Source organism: Phyllostomus hastatus, unplaced genomic scaffold (genome assembly GCF_019186645.2).
Source record: "Phyllostomus hastatus isolate PE091 unplaced genomic scaffold, TTU_PhHast_1.1 phas_contig_40, whole genome shotgun sequence".
Classification (NCBI taxonomy): Eukaryota; Metazoa; Chordata; class Mammalia; order Chiroptera; family Phyllostomidae; genus Phyllostomus; species Phyllostomus hastatus.
The window spans coordinates 91,810,992-91,837,946 of record NW_025333872.1 but is presented as its reverse complement, the minus strand read 5'-3'; the positions used below and the strand labels follow the sequence as shown (position 1 = coordinate 91,837,946).

General features: G+C 51.3%; 2 protein-coding genes across 9 annotated transcripts in view; both read right to left on the bottom strand.

The window, feature by feature from the left end:
- The window catches only part of TIAM2 (TIAM Rac1 associated GEF 2), a 202,726-nt gene extending 185,269 nt beyond the window's left edge, over nucleotides 1-17,457 (bottom strand). The window contains exon 1 of one of the 4 annotated variants that reach the window (XM_045842983.1): nucleotides 17,375-17,457. The gene's annotated coding sequence lies outside the window, so the exon portion shown is untranslated. Of the gene's footprint in view, nucleotides 1-86; nucleotides 161-2,013; nucleotides 2,096-16,891; nucleotides 17,106-17,374 lie in introns of those variants that run through there. The other 3 variants (XM_045842981.1, XM_045842984.1, XM_045842985.1) reach the window with 3 other exon arrangements.
- A 3,575-nt stretch (nucleotides 17,458-21,032) lies between these two features.
- SCAF8 (SR-related CTD associated factor 8) overlaps nucleotides 21,033-26,955 on the bottom strand; it is a 191,738-nt gene continuing 185,815 nt past the window's right edge. For 4 of the 5 annotated variants that reach the window (XR_006786131.1, XR_006786130.1, XR_006786128.1 and 1 more), the window contains 2 exons: nucleotides 25,699-25,900; nucleotides 21,033-22,519 (listed from right to left, as the gene is read on the bottom strand). The gene's annotated coding sequence lies outside the window, so the exon portion shown is untranslated. Of the gene's footprint in view, nucleotides 22,520-25,698; nucleotides 25,904-26,955 lie in introns of all 5 variants that reach the window. The other variant, XR_006786129.1, reaches the window with a different exon arrangement.

The following is a 26,955-nucleotide window of genomic DNA, read 5'->3' as shown; positions in this document are numbered from 1 at the left end:
ACCTTTAAAGCAACAGAGGCAACAATGCCAAAAGGGGAGTTTAGAGGCCATCAAACACAGAAATAAGTGGAGAGGAATTTTCTTACCTGCTCCCTGGGTTCCCTAAACACACACACCTTCAGAAGCACAGATAAGCCAAAGAAGCTGCAGACCTCAAATCCCAGCTGCCCTGCAGGTGCCCTGAGAAGCATCGTTTGTATAGAGGGAGGGGGCCTCCCCACCCAGGGCAGGGGCGGCAGCGAGGTGGGAGGAGCCGCAGAAGGAAACTCAGAAGCCCTAGTGTGGTGTCTGTGCTGAGCGGGCAGGAGAAACTGGGTGAGAGAAAGTATGTCTGTAATAGCATCACAAATTGTCCTGTGGTTAATTCTGTGAAATACCTTTCTGTACATTACAGAATTGTGATTTAAAGGGCTTTGCTCAGTGGGTTTGCTCGGTGCATTTGCTCTCCACACTCGCGCCCACCCAGCACCAAGGTAGAACGACTTTATTTTTGTAAGATCATATTCCATCAAAAGCTCAAAAAGGGGGGAGCCACCAAAATACGTAAAGATTATCTTTCTCCTCCTGCTCTGTGAACTTGATCTTTCTAGTGAGCTCGGAGTAAAGGACAGAAGGAAAAACGGGGCCCAAGTGGAAGGGGTGTACTACAGTGTAAAATGGAATCGGACAATGTGTGTGCTGGGCAGTGGGGGGTGGGGGAGGGGGCAGGAGAGATCAGGGATTGAACATAAAAAAAGTTTGCGATCAACTGCCCAGAAGGAAAGGTGATCTCTTTGAATGTGCAGGCTCCACTCAAACACTGTATGTTACTTATTAACCACCCCTTTTTTCCTTTCTATAAAGAAATCCGGTACAGTATCAGCCTTGATATATTTACAATACTTCCCTTGGCAGAGGGCCAGAGTCTACATTTGGTTTTAAAAGAAGGCCCTTCCTGCATGGAAGCTATCTCAAAAAGCCAAAACACACATCGAGAGAAGCTGAGCCTCTTGTTAACATTTTCCAAGCACACAGTAGCTACGCACCATTTGGTACCCACCAGAATCCCTCCAAACGTCTGAAAAGGCTGCCAATGTCTCTGTGCAATTACAAGAATAATCCTGAAAAAGTGTCCATTTGCAAAACGGTTCCATTTTTTTTTCTGGTACGCCCATCAAAAGTTTACTATCTCCCCAGGGAGAGTTCACTGGTTTTAGTGAGTTGGCCGCATACCAAAATAGCTGTAATTAAATGGATCTCTCAGAGCCAGATAAAGCATAAAAACGGAGGGTGAGCCCCAAGGAACTAAAATTCTGCTGAGCACATGTTTGAATTATATAGTCGTCATAAAGCAAACGACTGTCAGACACACCTCCCAGGAGCAGGGCAGGTCACTAGGCAGTGGACACAGAGAAGGCGTTTCTCAGTTCAGTCCTGAGCAACGGAAGTGGCTGTGTTCAGTGTCCAGAGTAAATTATTTCACACCCAATTATCTTAATACGGTAAAACTCTGAGGAGCGCATGATCTCCATTCAAGTCCGTTTGATTTAGAACTTGAGACACTCTTGGGACGCAGGCCCAAGGGAGAGAGCTTCCCATTCAAAAGCTGAAACCCAGACAAAAGGATCACCTGTCCAAAAGTCCCGTAACTAATGTCAATTGCAGAGCAACGGCCCCCCTCCTCGTGACAACCATGCCTTACAAGTGGCTCCCTGACATATCTAAGGAATCACTCCTCATGTCACTCCATGACATAGAGTGCTCACCCAACATTAAAAAGGGCTGGTGTTTTTAATTTAAAGTAAATTAAATTTTTAAAATTAAAAAATTTTTTTTTATTTATTGAGTTTAGAGAGAAAGAGGAAGGGGCGAGGGGGGAGAGAGAGAAACATCGATTTGCTGTTCCACTTAGTTATGCATTCATTGGTTGATTCTTGTCTGTTCCCTGACTAGGGATTGAACCCACAACCTTGGCGTATGGGGATGATGCCCTAACCAAATGACTACCCACCAGGGCAAAAAAAAAATTTTTACCTCTCTCCCAGGCTTGAGAAAATGGACAATCTGTTGAACTATGTACACAGCAGTCCCTTGTCTCTAGGAAAATGCCACCAGAGCAAAGCTGGCCACCTGTGAGATGCAAAGGGCACGTCTATAGTATTTTTACAAATCTGTCATAACAACACATTTGTAGCCCTAACCAGTGTGGCTCGGTTGGTTGGGCATCATCCCGCAAAGTGAAAGGTCGCCAGTTCCACTCCCCGTCAGGGTACACGCCTGAGTTATGGGCTCGGTTCGCGGTCGGGATGCGTGGGAGAGGCAGCCGATTGGTGGTTCTCTCTCACATCGATGATGTTTCTCTCCCTCTCCCTCTCCCTCTCCCTCCCTTCTCTCCCTCTAAAAATAAAATCTTTTGTAAAAAACACATCTGTGAAACTTCAGAGATGGTCGTGGGGCGCCAGGAGCACGTGGCGCAGGTCGGGTACCCCGACCGCGGGCACTGTGCGCCCACAGATTTGCATCGCTCAGCACGCACATCACAGCACCCGGGTCAAGTGTGGAGCGTGGGTGAAGCGGCGCTGGTCTCCGTGCGGCGAAGAGCAAAGGAAACATCAGAGTCTGCCCCCTGCCGGGAGCACCAGGTACCACGTGCCCCCGCAGGAGCTCGGAGAAGCCCACCGGCCCCACGTGCTCAGTGCTCACCATCCGCTGGCGGACGCCTCAAATGCCACGCTCAGAGCTTCTGTCTTTTCTTGCTTCGGTCCATCAGACTTTTCCAAAAACTACTCTGCTCTCCATCTCCCTCCACCCCCAGCTGTAAAATCCATTCTTGAAGGAGAAGCAGGAAAGAGGAAGGAAGGGCAGAGACATACGTATTTAGAAAAGCTCCTCAGGGGGCCCCTCTCCCCAGACGGAGAACCTCCGCTGTAGCTAAGGCTGTGGCCCATTTTGTGTATCCTTGGGAGATATCCCAGGATAGCCATCTGTCTGTCTGTCTGTCTGTTTGTCTGTGTCTATCCATCCATCCATCCATCCTAGGAACACAGATCCACAGATACACATGTATATGTAAGACATATTTTGCCTTGTAACTTAGCATTCTTGTGGTAGCTGATTTCATTTGTCAACTTGGAGGGTCTTGGGGGACGAGATTCACATGGAAATCAGCGGACTCTGAGTAAAACAAGTCACCCTCCAAGACTCAGGCGGGCATCATCAAATCAGTTGAAAGCCCGGGCAGAGTAAAAGGACCTGCCTGAGCTCAGAGCGGGAGGGAGGTCGCCAGGAGGTGGCCTTCAGGTCGTGTCTATGCCACCCGCTGTCCCGGGGTCTTGAGGCTGTCTGCCCACACTGCAGACAGGGGACTCGCCAGCCTCCACAGTCACGCGGGCCAGTGTCTTGTAATAAAAACTTTTCCTGTACCTCCACGCATCCAACTGGCTCTGTCTCTGGAGAACCCTAATACACCATACTCAATATAGACACACATACACACATAACCTCAGAGATATGTATATAATCAATACGTATTAAGTGAAAACAAGAGTTTTAAGAAACAATAACTATCCTCACTACGTGCAGTACATTTAGGTACTCTCTAAACCAGGGGTGTCAAACTCATGTTCACCGGGGGCCACATCAGCCTCGCAGTTGCCTTCAAAGGGCCAGATGTAATGTCAGGACTGTGTAAATGTAACCACTCCTTAACAGTTCAGCGAGAGCTCAGTGCTGCCACCAGGTAGAAACAAGGTGCTGGGCCGGATAAACAGGGGGAGGGCCGGACTCGGCGCACGCACGCGCCATGTGTTTGCCGCCTGCGCTCTAATCCATGTTATGCTCCGCTAGCCTGCCTCGAGTGTGTCTTAGTGTGGTTCTTGGTTAAAAAAAAAAAGTCAAAAGCTAAATTTTTTAAGTTTCTTCCTACTTCTAGAATTAAGAACAAAAAAAACACTAACCTGACCCACTAAATTGATGTCACTGCCCGTGACTCATAGTTTGAAAAGCACTGCTTTATTCACAAGGCTGCACACAGTAAATAATGTTCTGCACCTGAATTTCCTCACTTGACATACCGCAGAGATGCTTCCATGTTTATGGGTGTTTCGGTGGCTTCTATTCAGACGTTTCCTTGTAAGGACAGTGAGCTAACAAAGAAGAGCAAAACTAAAGCTTTCAAAAAACCCAGAACGGAGAATCCTTGAGTGCCAAAGTCAAGTGCAAACTACAATTTCCCTGATTGCAGGGCTTCTGAAAGCGGTGACAGGAGGAGGCAAGAGCCGCCAGCAGGCACTGTCTGGACACGTGGGGCTTATACTGACATCTTTCATTCCTTTGCCTGAAACACTGATCCTCCGGCTCGCCCGCCCTCTGATTCATTTTCCCCACAAAGATTCCAGGAAGGATTAGGAGACTCGGTCTCAGGTTTGACCAGCAGACTTGCGAGAACAGGTGAAATTATTGCAACTCGATTACGCGCACCTGCTGAGTGCAGGGCAGGAAGGCACACCCAAACCATCCCCAGTTTCCTTCCTTCCTACAGTTTTCCCATTTCTGCCTGGAAAGTGCTATCATTCTCTATGTTACCATGAAAGTCTCAAGCTCATTGACTTCCTACCTGCACACATATCCTAAACATGTTTTTTATATTAAAAGTTAAGTACTGCCCTGGCTGGTGTGGCTCAGTGGGTTGAGCGCTGGCCTGTGAATCGAAAGTTCGTCAGATCGATTCCCAGTCAGGGTGCATGCCGGGGTTGCGGGCCAGGTCCCCGGTTGGGGACTTGTGAGAGGCAACTGATCGATGTTTCTCTTGCACATCAATGTTTCTCTTTCTTTCTCCTACTCCCTCTCTCTAAAAGTAAATAATTTTTTTTAAAGAAAGGGAAGTCTTTTGGTCAGATTCTTTCAACAGTTTCAAGAGCACAGAATCAAAGAGAAAGCTACCAATGCTAGGGGCCTTAGAAACCATCTCCACCATTGCCTTCATGACTGCATTGGGTCCTTCAGGGGGGCGTGGCAGGGGGACCTCCCCCATCTCCACCCCAGGGGAGTAAGAAACACAAAGGACACGAGTCCTTTAGTCCTGCACCTCTGCTTTAGCGAGCACAGTCCCAGTTTATTATCTCTTTTGACTTTGAAGTTTCATAGGACATATAGTTTTGGGGAAAAAAAAAAAACTCCCATTTCAAAGGTTTGAAAACTACCATTATTGTGCCCTTTCACCGATAGGGAACGCATCCCCAGAAACGTCTCAGAAATAAAAATTCTCAGGCAATCCCAGAGTCCATCAGAACCTGCAGGGGTGGGGCCAAGAGCCTTGGCTTTGAACAAGCCCCCCAGGATATCCTGATGCCCTGAACTTTGAGAATCTATATTCTGGAACAATCCCCGTTATTTTTCCCATGGTGCTCTCCCTCTTCCGGCCCCCACATCACCACTGCGGTGCTCAGGAAGCAAGTGCCCCCACAATACTGAGCCCAGCCAGAGATGCCCCCACGGAAACAGTGAAGACCCCGGAGACGATGTGCAGGCCCAGCTGTAATGCCATCCATGCATTTCTGTTCTCCCAGCAAGAACACCCACGGCCAAAAGGCTCAAATACAAGTTTCCAAGTTCTCAAGGAATAATTCCAGAGGACAGGATTTACCAATATCTCAGCGATTAAACCTACAAATGGACAAGCCATCCTTTGAAACTTCCTTCCAGAATCCCAGGATCCTGGCACCCGACTGTCAGAGACTAAAATCATCTGCCAAGAGCAACAAAAAGACAAAGAGGAAACGTGGGCAGATGATTAAACTATGAGACAGCTCCTTCCAGGAAAACCTCTCCTTTGGACACTTAACAACAAGTAGGTCCCCGGCTGTTTGTCCCTCCAGCCTGCGGTGGTCAATGCCGCCACGCCTCCCGTTTTGTGAGGTAGGAGGCGGTACCCGTCGGGCACCTGCACGGCTGAATTTGCTGACCTGCAGAGCGAACACTGAAGAGGCCCCACCCAGGCAGGCTAGCTGCTAGCTGTAAGCCGCATCTCAGCCTCATGCTAGCTTATCACGTTTCCAGAATCCCGGGTGAAAAAGAAAGAAAAGAATGCCCAATGACAATATCAAGCTTGTATAGCTAAAGCTAAGAGGCATTACTGTCTGAATCAATGTATCCAAACTGGCAATGCATTTTTTCCCTTTATGAAGTAAAATATTTTAAACTGTCCCTATTAAGCACTCACTAGTGAACTTTCATGTTGAAAAGTAAATATATACCTAAGCAGGGGTAGGGATAGAGAAGGGGGTGGGGCGTGGGAGGGGCACATGAGGGAGAAGCTTCTAGCTAACTTCCTGCACTGAATAACGTGAGTAGTGTGAGTGGCTCGCAGGGAACGTGAACGTGGCCATGGCCTCTGCTCAGTCATTCCCTTAGGATGCGTGAGGATGGAGGGATACCCTGTGACAACGACAACTGGGTAGGCGAAGCCTTCCTCATCTCAGCATCACCCCCACCCCCCACCCAAGCTCCGACCTGCTTGCATATACCTGCAAAAGCCTGCATAATTCAGTGACAAAGACACAAAACTTGAAAACCAGACTGCAGACCGCAGCTGAAGGGTGATATTTTTTTAGGACCAGACAGTAAACATCCTTTCCTTGGTCGCTTTGCTGCCACTGCCAAGGCCGTCCATGGCCGCCCCCAGGACCGAGGGTGCAGTGCGGAGCACCGCAGAACCGCCTCACAGCGGACCCCCAGTCACGGCCCCCATGACTGTCTCTACGGGCACGTGACTAACCTCCGCTGCCTGGGATATAATCACAACAACATGTATTTTGAGATTCACTTTATAATTATTCTGTTTATAATTAATAGATGTCGACAGACTTTGAAGATGTCAGTTGCTTCTTTTTAAAGCAATTACTGACAAAAACATCATATTTATGACATAAAGGCAAGACAAAGCTTACACAAAATGAAGGGATGAGCTAGATTGCTTCTAGGATTCTTTTCCGCTCAAACAGTGTATTGGGTTGGCCTAAAAGGTCGTGTTTTGTTGGTTTTTTTCTCTGTAAGATGGTTCTGGTAGTGCTTAGTTGTCTTTAACTTTAATCAAAACAATTTGTTAGATTTTACTGTGACAGCTATCATATCAGGATGTGTTTAAAAAAAACCTTATCAAAATTAGTGGATTTTTGTGCAGCCATTTTCATGTTGAACACGGAAGAAAATATGCAATGTGTTTGGCATATTACACTTTATTATTTCAAGAGAGGTAAAAACACAACTGAAACACAAAGGAAGATTTGTGTAGTGGATGGAGAAGGTGCTGTGACTGATCAAACGTGTCAAATGAAGTGGTTTGCGAAGTTTCTTGGTACTATTGACATTTTTGGCCAAATTACTCTTTGCTGTGGGGCTGTCTCATGCACTGGAAGATGTTCAGCAGCACCCTGGCCTCTACCCACTAGAAGCCAATAGCGGGAGATAGCTGACATACTCAAAATACCCAAATCAGTAAAGTTATTGGTGAAAATGAAAACTGTTATCTTTTACTTTACAGAAAAAAAAAGAGCATATGGACTTTTTGGCCAACCCAGTATATGGTACCCTCAACCCCCTACTCACACGTAATTCGGAAAAGGCCCATTTGTCTCTGGGCAGGGGACGCCAGCAGCTTTAGCCGACATGGGAAGCGGCACTTGCAGCCCACGGTCTGCACGTCAAGTCCTGCTTTCCTCGGGGCAAGCTCTCAGCACCCACAAGCTGCGAAGTGGCCTTGCCTTTGCTAATTCCAAAAATTCACTGGTTTAGTTTCCATTCCCACTGAAAAATCTGAAACATTTGCTGGCTTTCTGATGTGATTCTCATAGTTTTCTACCCTTTAAGCAAGAGAGAGAAAAAAAAGTCAAGAGCAAAGGATGCTGGGATCTAGTCCTAGCTGTGCTTGCTGTTAACTCTTATGACAGGAAATAGAGCTGGTCATTTCCCTTCCCCCAAACATGAAGCTTCTCTTCTGAAAAAAAATGGGTCGAATTAGATGATTTCTAAAGGTTACTCTGTTCCAAAATGCTTCCTGATGCATAACGACTGTTAAAGTTACAGAGCGTGGCTTGCGATTCAGTGCCACAGCATTCTGAACACGTAGGAGTGAACAGAGACCCTCGCGTCCGTGCCACTATCAGTCACAGACCTTCTAAAGTTTGTCGTATCTCCTGCACGCAGAAATCTAACTGCGCTTGGCACTCGAGGTTAATCAAGAATTTTTAACGCACTCTATAAAGGCCGACAGGTTTCCCTTTAGACAACGAGGACATTACACACGGTGTTATTTAATGTCGACAACAACATGTGTGTGCGCCCCTCCGTTTTCAGAACTACCCACTTATCGATGTGCAGTGAATGCCAAGTGCCGGCTGCCGTCTCTGTCTGCACCGGCCAAGCTCTAGGGAACTTTCTGACTAATGAGGTTTATCGAGCCCTCAGAGTCTAGCTTCTGTGACAGACAGCTCTTCAGAGACGCCACAGGGCAGTGACCTCCTCTTCTCAACAGACACCCAGACTTCTGCAACTGTCAACCGCCCTTCCGCACTCAATTTCCTCGCCCTGCCTGTTTAGACCAAGAGATTAGGTGGAACTTGGCACAGCGGGATTCAGGGACATCCCTAAATTTTTAAAGACAGGTAATTTTAAAATTGCAAATTACACAGAAAGCTGTAACAGAACAAAGCAAAAAAGGGCCTGTGAGTATTGCTTAGGAAATGGCTGTTGTTAAAAGAGTTAGAAAGACTTCTTTTTTAAGTTATTACACCCTGGCTGGCGTAGCTCAGTGGATTGAGCGCTGACTGCGAACCAAAGTGTCGCAAGTTCAATTCCCAGTGAGGGTACATGCCTGGGTTGCAGGCCATGACCCCCAGCAACCCCACATTGATGTTTCTCTCTCTCTCTTTCTCCCTCCCTTCCCTCTCTAAAAATAAATAAATAAAATCTTTAAAAAAAATCAGTTTAAGAATGTTTAAAAAAAAATTAGAACAAGTCCAGAATAAAGTTGTTTAAAAAAAAAAGTTATTACAAAACAGCTATTTCTAAGTTGACTGAAATTTCCCTTGCTAGCATTCACTAGTTATATGTTTATAATATTATCTGCAGCCCCCAAGATCACAGATCCCCCCCTTGCAATATCTGGTTGCTCCATCTGGATTCATCAAAACCCAGCCCATTCACCGGCCCCGCCCTCCTGCCTGGCACCAGACGAGGGTCACCTGTCCCCCAGTCACGCTCACAAGCCACTGAGCACAACAGCACACTCCAAACACAGCACTTTAAATTTTTATACAGTTCTTTCTTTGGCTTTCTTACACCCTTATTGCTGCATAGAATCATTGAGCTCCACAGCTGAAAGACACCCCAAACGCCATTTAATCCACCACCGAAGTTACACACGAAGAAACGGAAACCCAGAGCGAGTGTCACCGTTCGTTCAAGATCACACCACTATTTGTGGCAAAAACCACCCAAAAGCCAGAGCTCCAGCCTGGGTCGCTACTACCTCTGACCAGACGGACACCGAGAACAAGGTAATCAAGCGCGTGTCTTTCAAACAGCTCGGCCTCTGCTGTCTATCGGAACCGGGAGGAGTAGAGGCGCTGATGGAAGTCACGTGTGCCCACAGCCTCACAGCCAGCACTGCACGGCATGGAAGGACAGCTTTTATGTGGTGGAGGAGGAGTCCGGGGGAGAGGGGCCGGGTGGGCACGCTGTCGGAGGGGCCACACGGCCGTGTAGGAGATGGCCCTGCGGCGGTGAGGACACGGCTCCCTTTCCAGAGAAAACGGGGGTCAGAAAAGGGTCCGGCAGAGCTCTGGAAGGACGGCATTGCAGGGAGGACTGCAGGGCTGAGGAGACCAGCACCTCCCGGTCATGACCACTGAACCCTCACGTCGAACACAAAGAAAACGACCAGCTGGCAGGGTCTGGACGTATACAAAAATGAACGGGTCCAGCCTGTGCGATGTCTGGTTTCCTCCCAAATACCGTGTAAAATGCAGTTATGTGCTCAGGTGCCACGCAGGGCGCTCCCACAAAGAGTTCCACAGACAACTGTTCAGGGAGAGTTACTCCTGAAAACCACCGTTTCGTGGAACGACTGAGGTTTTCCAGGAGGAAAGTGCAAGATGCACCAGTGCAGCGGGAAAATATTTTGGTTTCTGATCTGGCAACTGTTCATCAAGGCTTCACGTCTTCATAGAGGGGGTACTGATCCCAGCAGTTCCAAACACCACTGACACAAATGATAACTTAGTTCATTCCAATGCATTCCAGATGTTTTTTCCCTCCGTTGCTGTTCATCCGCAGGAAAGCCCTCTTTTGAAAGCGCAATGAAATCCATGTTAAACCGGCTTCATGGTTATCCGGGATGATAAGAGTAAGCGTGACCATGATTCTATCAACCACCACCCTAGCAGGAGGCCCAAGAGGGAAGTTAATAAGAAGTTGATGCCTCAGCTATAGAAGACCCTGGAAATCGTTACAGAACAAATTTACTTTTTCTAACACCCTCAATTGTTCCAGTTGGTGGGCAATTGAGTAAAAGGTATGTCTCAGATCAGAACTCAGTTCTATAACTACCCAATACGATGGCCCTGCTACTACTTCACAGTTAGTCAAGATAGAGAAGCCTTTATTTCATGTTACTCTTGGCATTGTATTATTGAGAGTCCGCTTCAAGGGTTGAATATTTGGCAAACTTCATAATCAGGATATTGCCTTTGAAAACAACGTCAGTGAATACTGCACGCATTCCACCAGCCAGCGTTTACGAGTATTCACTAAGGCACCACGCTCAGCCCACAAAGCTTTGCCTGTGGTGCAGAAATCACCAACAACACCTGGATGTCACCTGGTGCCAGGTGACTGACCGGTAGGGACAGTGCAGGTACAGAGGGCCCAGAAGCACAGAGGGGGGGCCTCGCCCTGGGAAGGAAACTCCCATGAGTCTGCTGGGGGGAGGACCAGCGAAGGAACAGCAGAGGGAGCGGAGGGCAAAGGAAGGGAAAAATGAAGGAGTATCTTGCTCCCCCCCGCCCCCCACAGCTCCATCCTGCTGAACACCTTTGTATACGTAAGTTGAAGCAGACCAATCACAAACAGAGCGGGAGGGAAGAGTCCCTCCCTATGGGATTACTATCTGTTACTGTGGTAACTCTCCGTCACTACCACTTGCCGGATGCTTTCCTTGTGGCAGGTATTAATTCATTACTTTTCCGATTCTCCAAACAATCGTCTCTGGGGAAAGCATGGCCGTCACAGCCCCCTTCCCGAGATGAAAACCCTGAGGCCTAGAGTGCTCTGTGTCGGACAAAAACCATCCTGCATTTTACGATGACAACATGACATACTGCACTAAAACCCGCCCCTCCATTTTAAAGGCAGCGGGAATCCTTACCTTTGAGCAGTCCAAGGGAAGATTTACAAGCTTATTTCCTGGGCCGTTTCCCAAACTACTAAAGAGGAGCATCTTCAACACTCTCGTTTTACCTCCTGTTTCCCGTGTACAGGAGTCACTTCCTAAGGGCAACTCTGGATGGACCGCGTCCGAGAGACACATTCAGAAACCGAACCACGGCTGTCCGACAAACCGTGTAGTCCGACACCATGAAAACACAATGAAAGCTGCCGACCAGATCCTGTTACTAAATCTACAGCCCTCATAAATGGAAACAAAGCAGACGGATCCCCAGCTGGGTGGAGTGCCTGGCGTGGAGAAGCAAGCTGGATCCCAGGCCAGACAGAATCCCAGATAAGAAACCCATGCCACTCTGCGGGCGGGAACCTTCTGGGGCACCGGCCTGTCCCTGGCCGCCCCCCACCCACCCCGCGGCCTTGGTCCACAAGGGGGCTTCAGACCCCGTACTTCTTGATCTCTCAAAATCATGAACTCGCTCATCAAAGTAAAAGCTTTCAAACTGTAGATTTTCACTACAAACCTTGATTCATCTACAACTACAGATGTGTTAACAGTTGAGACGGGACGGAGGGGAGGGCAGAGGGTGCAATCAGGACTGAGTCCAAAGTGGACTGAGCGCGGGCTGCGAACCAAAGTGTTGTAGGTTCGATTCCCAGTCAGGGCACATGCCTGGGTTGCAGGCCATGACCCCCAGCAACCGCACATTGATGTTTCTCTCTCTCCCTCTCTTTCTTTCTCCCTCCCTTCTCTCTCTAAAAATAAATAAATAAAATCTTTTTTAAAAATTAAAATAAAAAAAATCAGATATTTTGTTTAAAAAAAAAGAACTGAGGCTGACATCCGCTGTGGGACTCACAACCGAGTGAGAATGGGTGAGGGGCTCCCGTGGGTCCCCACCCTTCTCCGCTGTTGCTGGGGTCAGGGAACATCCTTCACTGGACAGAGCCCCCCCTGCCATCCCCATTCTCTCGCTCACCGTGTCCTTTCCACTTCCTCTGTATTGGGTCGGCCAAAGAGTCTGTTTAATTTTTTCCATAAAATAAAAGACACAGTTTCCATTTGCACCAATAACTTGACTTGGGTGTTTGGAGTATGTCGCCTATCTCCCGCTATTGGCTTCCAGTGGGGAGAGGCCAGGGCTGCTGCTAAACATCTTCCAGGGCACGAGACAGCCCCACAGAGAAGAATTATTTGCCCAAAATGTCAGTAGTACCAAGAAACTTTGCAAACCATTTGACACATTCAATCAGTTGCAGCACCTTCTTTAACCACTGCACAAATCATGGGGTTTTTTTTTTTTGCTTTTCAGTTGTGTTTTTACCTCTCTTGAAATAATAAAGTATAATATGCCAAAAACATTGCATATTTTCTTCCATCTTCAACATGAAAATGGCTGCACAAAAGTCCACCAATTTTCATAAGGGTTTTTTTTTTTTAACACATGCTGATGACAGCTGTCGCAATACAGTAACAAAATTGTTTTGAATGAAGTTAAAGACAACGAAGCACTACTAGGGAGTTATGGAAAAAAACCGAAATGAACCTTTCCCCTTGCCTGTCCCCACTACTCTGCCGGCACAGCCTTCGATACCTGTAAAGTTACCACTGATGACCTTTCTGCTAGTCTAGCTTTCCTAACTGCGCCCACCGCAATCTAAAAGGGGCTGGTCTAAAATGCAAATCGCTCCTCTGCCTAAAACTGAAGCGATATGCTTTTATGTCGCTTGCCTGCCTTCTCTCCTCGAAGTCCTCTTACTAAAGTTCAGAGATCAGAGGTGCTGACTGCAGCAGAGGGGCTCCCTAACCACCTGTTCCATGGTGAGGGACCTTTGTGGGGGCCTCCGTCCCTTCCTCCTTCCACAAGGGCCGTGGGGCTCTGTTCAGAGGGAGGCAGGGGGTGATGCGCAAGCATTGCCCAGGGCCTGGGATGCACTTCCTGCCACAGAGTCTCTCACACCGTGTTTCCCCCGTCAGTGTCCCCGGAGTTCACACGGTGCTTTCACACAGGTGAGCTCATTCGATCCTTCCAGCAACTCAGAGACTTTTGAGGAAGCAGCCCCCTGAAGAAACGGGGGCTGGTGATGTTTAAGTCTTGCAGAATCAGGGCTCGTTTGGGGACAGACCTGTTAACTCCAAATCCTGTTAACTCTATGATGCCTTCATATGAGGAGTTCTGGCTTCTTTTATAGGACACAATTACCCATCTCGCCCATGAAGTTTATGCTTTTTATGACATTTAAGGAATACAAACACACAGGCCAAATTCCACCATAATGTGCTCCAGAGGACTTTGGTTTGGGCTATATCAAATAATTGCTTTAAATAAGTAAGCTATCAAGTGGCTCCTTCATTCATGTCTGCATTCGGCAAGTATTTTTTCACGGGCTTACTTCACACAGGGCACTGGGTTTGACGCTAAGAGTCTTCCCTCTCCCGAGATACTATGATCAGTCTATCCCTTCAAGAGTTCCCACCTTAGGACAACGACAGAAAATACAGAACACTATTCCCATAGGTGCCTGAGTAAACTGAGCAACGCATTACGGCCCGGGAGGTCTGGGAGGTGCTGGTTATGCCCCTAACATAACCTCCTTTTCCATAAAAATGGGACAACTGGCATGATCCTTAAAGTTGGTGTGCGTTACAAATCCTGGGGATTCCAGGACTTCATATGACTGGCAAGTTCTTTGACATTCACAAGTATGGCAATATATTATTTTCTATCACAACTTTATAATTTTGTGTGAGATGATCCATATGTTGATGGTAGCTTAACAAGATAGCTCCAGATTGCCCCCACAAATTGTCAGATGTGTTTAACTACATAGGAGTCTGGAGCATTTGCAAGAACCTTGCAGCCAATCAAGCTTTCGAATTGCCCCCACGTGATAACGGCGTTTCTCACGTGTAACAACTCGTGATCTTCAATGCTGATCTCACTGGAGGACCTAAATGAATCCGACGCGGAGCCTTCCTCTGTTCCTTCAATTCTGTGAAATGTCACTCCAGGATGCCTTGTATGTGACATAGCAACTTATTCACACACGTCCATGTGCGCAAGGCTCTTGATGGCCTTACTTTCAAGAATCCTGCACCCCCCCAACTCCCTCAGCGAATCACGATGAGACAGGTGAACCTCAGCGCCCTGCATGGCAATCAGCGAGGAGGCCCACCACCTGTTGGCGCACACCTCCGATGCCCACCTGGGAATTCGCACGCCCAGACTCTCCCCTGCAATCAGGAAGACATCGGAGAGCCACCTGACGCACCAGGCCCACAGCAAACTGCAGCGCATCCCTGTACACTGACACAGGAGGACTCTGCCTCCAAACTCGCTTCCCTCCAGAGTTCCTTCCTCACTCATGCAAGGAAGCTCAAATGAGTTTCTGCTCTGTCAGCCTGTGCCGGGTGCCGAGCACAGCTGCGGGGAGAGGCTGCAGCAGGATCACCTCCAGCCCACATTATGCCTTTGGGTGAATTAGGAAAGGGGCCCCGCCTGTGGAGAGGAGGCCACCAGGGGCTTGGCAAGCAAAGTGCCCAGTGGATTCCGGCCTCCACGTTTCCATCGGACAGGACGACCTTGTGCAGCGAACAACTCGTACCACTGTACAAGGAGGCATGGCCAGAGGTGTTTAAAAAAAAAAAAAACAAAAAACTGTTCTAGCAAAGGCAATGACCACTAGAGGAGGAGAGCGCTTCAAGGCCCCGAGAGTAGGGAAAGCAAGCCGCCTGGGGAAGGTATTTGACTGACGCAGGAAGGGCGGGCGGCGCGGCGGCAGATGGACAAGTGGAGCAGGAGCAGCGTGAGCAGAATGCTCGCTCGCTTCCAGACAGTGGTCTGGCAATGACAGCTTGGAAGTCGTTTGACGGGTGTGTGCCTGTGCAAACGGGTAAGAGGAGGGGGGCGTCCCGGGGGCCTCGGGAAGTGGGGTTGGAAAGGCAGGCAAGGCCAGATGAAGCAGCATTTCATGCGCAGGTGAGGGCGTTGGAACCCGGTTCCGAGATCACGGGGGGGGCGTGTTTCTTTTGTACATAACAAACTGGTCTTCAGCCGGGCCTTGCCACGTTTTCCACATTTTCCAATCACAAAAACCTGATCCCCTGAGCAACAAGTCGTCTCCTAGTAGAACAGAAGTTTGCTTTTACACCTACCCCAATCTCCATACCGCACTTTTAGAAAGTAAACACCTTAAAGAGCGTCAGGAAATATCGTTAAGCGTGTATACACACACGTTTTATTGGTTATGCTGAAATTACGAGCGCAGTAATTGACGCCCTGTATTCGGAGCCTAGGCCCAACGGAGCATATGGTCTGCACCTGTAAGAAACCTGGAGGACTTACGATTTAAAGCGCTTTTTTAGACATCGTCTGGCTGAAATCTATTGGAGAGGGAATTGAGACAGTTGAGTGCGATCCGTTAAAACACTGATGCCAGCAGCAGCTGAGGACCAGGAGGTGAGTGGTGGGTGAATAACCGTAAGAAGAGAATCCCAAGATCTTCACCACACGGTGAAGAAAGGTCCCATCCCCACGCAAGGCTCTCTAGAAGATTACAAGGGTCCCCGGGCCCACCGCAGAGAAAATGCAGGAAAAATCCCCCGTGGATGGCATTATCCTCAAGACCACGCCGCCTTCCCCTCTCCCCCCAGTTCAGCAAATTCACCCTGTTTTTGCTACTTTGAATGAAAAGAGGAGGCAGGGAAGCTCACCCATATTAAGTTTCCCCGTTTCTTCAAGATAAGCCACCCGGTGCAGTCTTCCTACTCCCCCGCACCTTGACGGCGGCCGACGGCCGTCAATGGTGGGAAGAATGGACTCTTTTCTTCCTAAACTGTGTTTAGTAAATATGATCCATTTGGGACACAACGTGTCGGCTTTCCCAGAAACCTGGCACCACCGCCCCCCATCCCCACCCCCCAACAGCAGGGCCCGTGGAGGGCGGTGGCGGGCGGCCGCGGCGGGACTTCTCCCCCTTCCCAGGGCCACGCAAAGTCCCACCGCCCCGCAGGGCCGCGGGCTGGGTGGGGGCTTGGCAGGGTCCCCGCGGCTCTGAAAGTTGAGCGGCCGCCTGGCCGGGACCACCTTCCCCGCGCGCTGCGCCCCCGGCACCCGCGACGGCCTGGGTGGCGGCGGGGACCCACTTACGCGGGAGGCCGGGGCAGAGCTGGGGTGAGCCGGCGGGCGTGGGCAGCAGGGCGCCGCGTGTTAAACGACTTCTCCGCCAGGCCAGGCGCCGGGGCGCTGCCACTCCGCGCGGGGATCGCGCCGGCTCTGCGCTCCGCAGCCGCGACCCTCCGCGCACCTCCCAGGAAAGGAGGAGAGAGCGCGGCGAACAAAGCGGAGAGGAGGTGGGACTCGGCCGGCGCCGGGCCCGCCCGCAGGGGAGGCCGCCGCCGCCGCCGCAGGAGCAGCGCCCGCTCGGGGCAGGTCCGGGGCCCGCCCTCCGCCGCACGCCCTGGGCCCCTTACCTTCGCTCCCGCGCGGGGCACCGGGCGCGGGGCACCCGCCGCCCGCGGGCCACCCGGCCGCTCCCGCCCCGCCGCCGCGCCCCCAGCGCCGGGGCCCCGATGGAACGTGGGAGGCGCCCGGGCGGAGTTGGAGAAGTTGCTGGGGTCACTCGGTCCGCCTCGGGAGCCCGCGGGGAGCCTCCGGCGACCGCGGCCACACAGCCCCTGGCCCAGCGAGCAGCGCCCGTGCCGGCGAGAGTGGCCCCAGCCCGCCCCCCGGCCGGCCGTTCGGCCCGCCTTCCTCCCCGCTCCGCCCTGCCCACCCCGTGCTACCTCGCCCGGGCCCCCTCCTCCCCAACCGCGGCCAGCGCCAGCCCCCCGCCGCGCCCGCGGAGCCGCGCCCGGGGCGCCCCCGGCGCCCCCGACCCTCGCTTCCTGCGTTTTCGTCAGGACATCCCAACTAACCAAAGCCACGAACTCAGCAAGCACTGGTTCGGCGCCTACCCTGAGCGGGGCGCTGCTGCTGCTGCTGCCATCGGACGCGCGTGCGAAGCAGAGCCACGACCTTCCCCCAAGAGCTCACAGTGGAGACGACGTTTCCTCGGGGAGCACCCGGGGCAGAAGCAGGCGGGGTCTAAGGTCCGGTGGGCAGGCAGGAGACGGCGCAGAGAGGTCGAGGTGCTACCTGAGTGGAGACTGAGAGTTCTGGAGAATTCGCCCTTTCCAGGTGGAGGAGCTGCGGGTTTATTGCAGACACCTGAGGGACCCAGCGGGCCCGGGGAGGGGCGCGGAGGTGGGCCCGGAGGCCCTGGAGAGCAGGAACGAGGGCTGTGTCCCTGGGACCGCTGCCCTTGCTTCCACAAAGGCTTTTCCTGGAGGGGAGAGCGAAGGGAAGGCTCAGGCAGTGCGCGTGCGGCTCCTCCGAGAAGCAGGCGCCAAGGCAGGACTCGCTGTGGGGATTGTCTTAGCGGAACTGGCCGTGGAGCTCGGTGGGAGGGGCGCGGGGGGAGCCCGGGCCAGAGCCGGGCTTTCTGCACGTCTGCCCCCAGCGAAGGGGGGAGGGAGCAATCGGCCCCACCTGCGGCTGACCTAAGGCAGGTCCTCTGCCAGTCCTGCCGTCCAAGTTCCCCCTCATAGGGGTCCCCCTTCTCCCCGGAACCCACCTGCCCCATATCCATGTCTGTTTCTCTCTGCCAGTCACTGGCTGGGAGCAGTCAGGAGGGCAGAGTGGCCCGGGCACAAACCCGGAGATGAATTTCAGAGGCAGCAGCCAGGGCCCTCGGGCAGTTAGGCTCTGAGAGAGCTGGAGAAGATTGGGAATCTGCAAGGAAAATTCCTTCAGCTGCCGCCCGTCTAAAAGACAGGCCATCGATTTCCCCACACACAGTTTTTAAATGAAGGCCCCAGGGTTTCCTGTGAGCAGACAGGCCTGGCTCCCCACCTTCCGTGGCCACCGGTTCTATGCACACCGAGCTGGTGACTGTGCCTTCCTGTCAGGGGCCTCTCCCTGGCCCTGCATCTGCGGGTGCACTCAGCTCCGCCCCGGGAATGCCTCCCCCTTCTCTAGCCTTTCAATGCTCAGTTCAAGCCTGGGCGCCTCTGAGTAGCTTTCCCATTTAACGTGTTACCTGTTTCTGCCACAGACCTACCACACTGGGTTTTTTCCTATGATTGCCCCAGCTTCTTGTATTGCATTTTTCCACGCTTCTAAAATGTTTTTTTTTCTTATTACACAGGTAATATGATCATTGTACAACATTGGAAAAACACAGCCCAAACGTCTCCAAGTCCCCAGTGTTCTAGGGACATGGTCCCTTGATAGCCAAATAGCCCTAGTCTGAGCCCCCCATCCCATGGGTGTGAGTCTGGGTCCAATCAGGAGAGAGAAACAACACAGCAATTAAACAGGGAAAGTTTAATATAAAGAATTAACTACGAGATTTGGAGCAACGAGGGACTGACTAGTAAGTAAAGAGAGCTCAAAAGAAAATAGGGAGATAAGGGTGTAAAGGGAAGCCGCCCCCCGGGGCCCAGCTGGAGCACCCAAGGAGCCGCCTCCCCTCCCCCGAGCTGAGCCCCAGACCCTGCTGGGGGGTCATGGCCACGTCCCTGGGGGGGCAGAAAATTCACGCCAGTGGAACTTGCTGAGAATCTACCCTCTAGAGTGTGGGGGGAGCACCTCACAGGGAGCATCTCATGGGAGCACTTCATTGCAATACCACCCAAAGACCTGGGTGCCGGGAGAAGCTGACAGCCACAGGGGGCCGGTGGTGGCTCTGCACTGCAGGGTCCCGGCGCTGGGGACACCCGCCCACTCAGAGCATGGCGACCAACAGACAGAACCTTGCTGGTCCCCCTGCACTATCTCCCCACGCCCTCTCCTGACAGAGCTGGACAGGAGGCAGCTGGCAAAGGGAATGACAGAAAGGGCTCAGATCCATTTTTACAGACAGGGCACAAAGGGTGACTTCGGAGATGACTGGCAATGAGTTGAGAATGGCAGGGCATGTCACCTCCGCCAGTCCAGGCACTGTCCAGGTTCCCTTCCCCAGATGTACCTCCACGTTCCAAGTGAATACTAGCTTTCCTACAAATCTCCCCCTGCTGGCCCTGACCGCCCCGGCCATTGTGCTCCCCAAGGCCACTCCTACTGCAAATTGTCTCGTAGCACTCCCCTCCCCACCCCTCACCCCCACCCACAGCTTTGCCCAAGTGAAGTCCTGGACTCCCCTTACCCAGTCCCTGCCAGCACCCTAAAACCAAGCCGTGAGGGGCAACACAATCTAACAGGAGGCTTGGGGAATCAGAAAAGCATCACAGAAGAGAAAAAAGTTAAAACCAAATGTTGGTCCCCAGCACATGAAACCGTCTTCAAGGCTTCCTACAAGAAGTCCCTCTCCTTAGCCCAAGCCCTGTACAGGGAGCCGGAGGGCCCTCCCCAGATCCAGGCTGCAATGCATCACGGTCCAGCAAGAGAGAGAAAGTTCCTCCTCACCTGCAGTCTCAGTCCCGCTCCACTAAATAAAAAAATAACCTGCAGAGACACAGCTCTGTCTACGGTGGAGATGAACATTCACGTTTTCTTGGGAGGAGGAATTGAGCTCCCAACACACAAACTCACTCATTCATTAATTCATCTGTGGAATGTCTACTCCACACCTGGCACTGTATCAGGAAGGAGGAATGCAGTCTGTCTAATTGTCATGACCTGAGGGAGATAGTAAAGAAACGATTTTGCAAATACAGCCATTTGCTGCGTAACATTTGGGTCAGTGACGATGGACCCATAGATTATAAGGGAGTGGAAAATTCCTCTCGCCTAGCCTCGTCATAGCCACTGTAATGTTGTGACACAGACATTACCCATGTGCCTGTGGCGACACTGGTGGCCCCAGGCCTGCTGCGCTGCCTGTCGTATACAAACACAGCACACACAATTGGTCATGTACACTCACAACACTTGATGATGATACAAACAACTACGTTAATGGTTTATGCAACTTCCAGTCCTGCAAGCTCCATTCATTGCTAACTACCCTGCACAGTGCGCCATTTTTAATCTTCTATACCATATTTTGACTGTGTCTTTCCCATGTTTACACCACCGCTTACCACTGCGTTCAGTTGCTTACAGTGTTCGGCACAGCAACGTGCTCTTCAGGCCTCAGCCTGGGAGCGACAGGCTGTGCCTCCCCGCCTAGCACGGGCTAGACCATCTAGGTTTGTGTCGCTGGTGCTCCGGGACGTGTGCGCAATGATGAAATCCCAGAATGATGCTTTTCTCAGAACGTGTCCCCGTTGTGAGGCAATGCATGACTGTTATGTTTTAAAGATTTTATTTATTTATTTTTAGAGAGGAGAGCGGGGAGAAAGAGAAGAAGAGAAACATCGATGTGAAAGAGAAACATTGATGGGTTGCCTCTTGCTCGCCCCCAACTAGGGACCTGGCCAGCAACCCAGGCATGGGCCCTGACTGGGAATCGATCTGGTGACCTTTCAGTTTGCAGGCTGGCGCTCACGCCACTGAACCACACCAGCCACAGCTGACTGTTATTCTTGTTTTATGTCTCTGCTCAAGATGCAGAGAGTATGACAACGACAGTTAACATGGCCCCGGGGCTCGAGAGGATCCCCTAGAGGAAGCAGCATTTGAGCTGTGCCCTGGAGGGTGAGTTGAGTTGGACCATTCCAGATAAAATGGTGAATCTGAGGCTCTCAGGTGGGAAAGAACTTTTGGGGCCCTTCCAAAAGAAAACGAGTAAACGAAGTGACAGGAGATGAGGCCAAAGAAGCAAGCAAGAGCCAGGCATGCCTGCTCCTGCAGGCACGGTGAGGGCTTTATCCTTAGAACAAAGAGAACCAAGCCCCTGGGCAGCTTTAAGCACCAGTCTGGCCAGGGGGCCAGAGGATGGACTGGGGGGTACATCTGGGAAGAGTGTGGGGAGAATATGGGAAGCTGGTGCTCGGAACAGAGGTTGGACAGAGGTTGGACCCGGAGAGACAGACTGAGACATGACTGGCGTGTAGGAAGAATGTGCAAGCCCTGAGCATGGCCGAAACGCCCATGGTCACGACTGTAGAATAAGAAGGGACAGGACCCTCGAAAGGTGGGGTGGGTCAGCAACAGGAACAGAGACCGAGAGCCAGGGACGTGGGGATGATCAGGAGGTTACACCAGGTCACCCTCACCGTAGAGAGGACTGGCTTCTCTGTTTGACTAACCAGGTGCCCAATGAAAGCAAATCTCCCAAAGATGAACCGGAATTTCTGCTCGGGGCATAGGCATCAAAACTGTTCAGCTACAGTGCCCTCCTCTCTTCTAAAAAGTTAAAAATAATGAGAGATAAAATAAACCACTTTGTTATATTTTCTTGCAGAATCTTCCTATGAGAATGACCCAAATCTAAACTCCTCGAGGGAAAGGATCATGCCTTCACCTTTCTGCCCCCAGAAACTCAGCACATTTCCTGGCACATAGGAGGTGCCCGGCAATGTTTCCAGAGTTGAATTTTGTTTCCAGAACCTTTGCAGGGCCGTGCAGTGTTTCGCTGGGACTTCTGGTAGCACGGCATTGAGCTGATGGCTTTGACAATCAAGTCATCCTTCCCGCCACCCTGAGATCCACCTGAAAAAGAGGTCCCTTAAAATTCCCTTCTTGCTTTTGGAAAATTCTTTTTTTCAAGTTGTGGCTCTCGTCTCTCCTTCCCAGCACCGGGGAGAAGAGACTCCTCCTGCCCTGTAAACTCTGCCCATTAAGTCGGCCGGGGCCCCATCCCCCACGACTCCAGGAACACACACAATAGCAGTGTCCCTCCAGAATGGCCTACGGAACGCCTGTCCCCACGGGCGCAAGGGCAGCTCTGTGCGGGCATGAACAGGAGTCCAGCGACGGCTACGTCCACTAAGTGCCTTTGTATCGCTGCGTGCCCGTGACGTTCGCCGGCTCAGGCAGGCTCTCTCCCCGCGCCCTGGGACCTAGCGACCAGGAGACGGCCACGTGACTCAAGTCCAGCCATCGCTCCAGGGAATGGCCTTGGCACGGGAGGCCCCATCTCTCCCTCCTGAAGACCGCTCAGCCAAATGCGAACGGGTTTCTCAGCGGGCCGCTCAGGGGCTGGCGTGATTCACTTCGCTGCCTTGTTCAGAGTCCTGAAAGAGAGAAGGTGGTAGGACTGAGCACGATCCCAAAAGTCTGCATTCAACCCAAACATCCGGATCCCCCCTCCACTGAACCCACCTTCAGACCACCTGCACGTGTGTATGTGACAGGTAGAGCTGGAGGCTGAGCACACACCTGTGCACCTGGGTGACGGTTCTCTCTTTCCCTTGGATTCATCTGACCAGTTTTCATTCCCACCGGTCAGTCCCTGGCGCCCACCTTATCTGTCTTTGGGAGAAGACGGATACGCTATGTGAAAGAAAGGTCGCCTGGTAGGATCACTCCTGGATGATAAAAGGTCCATGTTTGTTTGGAAGACTGCTCAAGATTGCAGATCTAAGAACCATGCTTAATCCCACAGAGACTCTCTTGGTCAGGGGCGACACCGGCCCTGCGCCACCCCTGAGCTGGGAAGCATCTCCAGGCGGCCCCAAGGAGGAGGCAGGGGCCTCGGAGGGCCCTGGAAGCCTGCCGCCCTGAACTGTGAGAGCGCGTTTGCAGCGGAGCAGCCCAGCTTGCTGGCTCCCGTGTAACCCAGATGCAGACACCCTCCAAGGCACAGTGAAAGACTGTAACCTTGGACTTCACCCTCAAAAGACAGAGCGTCAAACAACGGCCTGTGGCATTGGTTGTTCTGTGTTGACAAAACTCGTGTTATTTTAAGTCCCTCTCACTTTTTCATAATCCATAAAGTCCGTCTGGTTAACATATCTGAAAACGTAAAAGTCGATGTTTTATGAAGGGACATAAAGCACCCATCACAATGCTCTATGCCTTAAGGGAGTCCAGTGCGCTCTCGCTGGCCAGTGCTTCTGCGGCCAGCACTTGTTTTCGCGGGAGCCCTCCGCGTAGGAAATGGGTTTGCTAAACCCATAAATTTTTGCAGAAATGCAAAATATGAGCACGCCTTTCCTCTCAGATTTCCCTTTATGGCCCTGGGTTCCACTTCTTCAATTCCCTCATCCCATTAAACTTGTTCTTGGACTTTGTCCCCGCCCCTCTGGTTGGACTCTTCCCGGATTCCTTCTACTTCCTCCCGGCCCTGGTCACGATGTTCAGTCATTTCCACTCTGCCCTGGACGGCAGAGTCTCCGGAACTTTCTGTTCCATAAGTGCTGCTGCCTATTATTATTGAAAGTATTGAGCTGCCTATTCTTCTTGAAAGCATGGAGCTCCGGGGTTTGGATGTCACAGTTCTAAGTGGGTAGGAAGGGAGAGAAAAACAGATCAGCGTCTGCCTGCTGACAAAGATAACTCAGGCCGCGCTTGCAGTTGAGGGCTGTTGGCGCGCGGCCATCTGCTGCAGAGACAGGACTGCAGGAGGGAAGTGATTTCTGAAATTAGATTATGTGGAGGCTGGACCGCGGCCAGGATGTCAGAAGCAGCAGCCTTCGCCCCGCACGCAGGGAGCCGCCATGCTCATCGCGGTGGGCTGGGCGCAGGGGAGCAGAGATACAAGTCCACCGTTCCGTGCCTCCCGAGACAGTTGTGCCTGGGTGATATATATAACTTCGGGGTTTCTGTTTCAAAGCTGGGGTATTAAATGAGCTAAAACCTGACCTTGAGCTCGGATTTATATGCTTGCCAATTGCTTCTTAGTCCAATATATCTCCAAAGAAAGAAAAACAGAGTCTTAGAGTATGCTGTAACGATTACAGCAATCATCACTGAGTGTGTCATATGGCTCACGTGTTTATATGTACATGCATAAAAATAAATATAATTGAATGTCAGTGCATATAGACTTGCCAGATTCTTTTAATAGCTGTATGCGGTGCTATGACATTTTGTTATTTTTTATATATTTATTTTTGGTGCCTTGACCAAGGATGAAACCCATAACCTTGGTATGTTGGGATGACACTTTAACTAACTGAGCTATCCGGCCAGGGCCTCCCTTTCTTTAACAATTTTTTTTTTAATTTACTGAGTTGTGAGAGAGAAAGAGAGAGATAAAGTGTGAGAAACACCATCTCGTTGTTCGACTTATCCATGCATTCATTGGCTGACTCGCATGTGCCCGGACCGTGAATCGAACCCACAACCTTGGCGTATCAGGACCACGCTCTAACTAACTGAGCTACCCAGACGGGGCAGAACTATTACATTTTTAAAAAAGGAATTTACAAACTTCAGTGAGCGACAGAATATAGAAATGGTGTCATGCAGAAGGAAAAAAATCTTAAAAATTTTTAAGTTTTGTATGTAACACATAATATAAACACTTATCTGAATTTGCAGGTACATGAATTAACGATCTTTCCTATCTCAAGTTAGAGCAATAATACTTTGAACTCGCAGTTACTGTTTGGTTTTTACACAAAAGTCAGTCAGAAGCTTTAAAATCGGACCTTAAGGCTTTTAAATTAGATAAGCTTCCTACAGGACTATATAGAAGTAAAACCTTTCTGTAAGATGTTAGCTTTGTATGATTGCGCTGTGAAGAATTGGCTCCCATAAGAAACTTCCAAATCATTTTGACGTTACAATGTTCCCTTCTAGATTCCTACAAAGCTGCCGTCAGTACCTACAGCGGCTCCCTGAAGTACATGATTAATGGAATCTGGCTGCCCCCAATTTTCCCCTGCTGTTGCGTTGAGTTTTTAAAAGACATACATTTTACCGTGTTTTAAAGGGAAAGAATGAATGGGAAGAACTGAGCTATTAGCTGCTACTCTTGAAGCCTCTGGAATAACCTGCGCCCCTCCCCTCCCAACGCCCCCCCCCCCGGAGGGGGCTGGGGGCCCAGGTGTGCACGTCTGACGTCCCCTGCCCTGGAATGAGAGCGCCGCCGGCAAACACACTTTCCCTGCGGAATCCCCTCACGAAAACAGCTGGTTTGACAGCAGCCACCCCGAGGAGGAAGAAACAGGAGTCTCGGTCGGCACTGTCGGCACGCGCACAGCCTGCGATGATAGAATTTATAGAATTTATAAAGCAATCTGGGCTCCTTTTAAAGAGGTTGACCCAATTTATCACACATTTTAGAAAAATCTCTGGTTAAAGTACAATTTTCTATAATAAGGGGAAAGGATTACTTTGCGTGGAGCCCTACCCGGACCTGCCATTGAAAGAAGTGACACACCTGACCCTGATGATTATCATCACCCAGCAGCACTCCTGTGGCTAGCTCACCCTGAACCCTCCAGGTGAGGGGTTCCCCGCTCACCTCCGGGAGAAGCAAGCAGCGGGTGGATGGAGAGGTCCATCTTCCTTCCACTGCAGTGAGGTCCTGAGAAACGAGCCCGCCTGAGAAAGCACTGGAGGCATTTTGGGACCTCCCCGTCACTGCCCTGAGAGCTGGGTGAAGGGAGGGGCGGCTGACAGGTGGTGGCCGGGGACCTGCTGTGAGCCTGACCATGTTCCAGCTCCTGCTAAAAAAAAAAAGTGAATGAGCAACAGGTGAGGCTGACGGGCACCCCAGAGGCCCGCCCACCCCACAGTCTCCTCCCCACCTGCCAACCCCCAAGAAAAGTCACATTTTGCATCTATTTTAGTTCCGATCCAACACAATTTCATCAGTAGAAAAATACTTACTCCTGGGGAGAAGACAAAAAATAAATCCAAGAAAGAATGAGAATGATTCCCACTCCCCTGACCTTGACCTTTCTCCATGTTTGCTTCCCCATTCTGATGCCTCCCCATACTGTCCCCCTCCTCTCTCCCACCACCGCCCCCCCCTCCCACCACCCCAGTCAGCAGCATCCCCATTCCCTGAGCTGCTGAGAGCTGCCTTTGGTCTCTCGCGACCTTTGCTCCCCCACCACTTGGTCCCCAGCCTTTCTCCCCGCTATCTCCTAAGGAGTTCCCAACCTCCTCCTCTCCGCCACTGTTCCCGTCAGTCCTGCCTGGACAGGGGCAGCAACCTCCTGGCAACCCTCAGGACCCCGGGACCTGCAGGAGTGGCCTGGGTGGGCAAATGTCTTCCCGGGCTCTGCCTGGGTGGGCCCAGGTCTGCGCTGCGGTACAGACGACTGTGTGTTCTCTCAAGGTCACCACCCCTCCCCAACTAGACAGTGGGCCCCGGGCAGGGCGGGGCATCACGGTGCCTGGCCCAGGACTTGAAACACTACGGGCAGTCTGGCTCGCCACGTGATCGGGTCGCCCGTGTGTTCTGCGCAGCCGCGTCCATCTCTCCTGGGCGCATGCGTTTTGCGAGGCCCTGCCCGGGTGCGGCACGGGAGCACCCAGTCCGTGGGGTGGGAATCTCTTCTCTTTCTTCCTCTCTCACCTCAGGCTCCCCTGGGGCCCTGTTCAACGTAACTGGGTTCTAAAAATTTCCTTTTTCCTCTTTTGCTATTTCATCTGGGAGCTGGCCACCGATGAGCCTTCCTCACTGTCCCCTGTGGGTCGCTCTTCCCTCCTGGGGGGCGGGGCAGGGGGGAGAAGGGCCTTCGTCAGGGCTCTTTCCTGCAGCAGCTCTTTC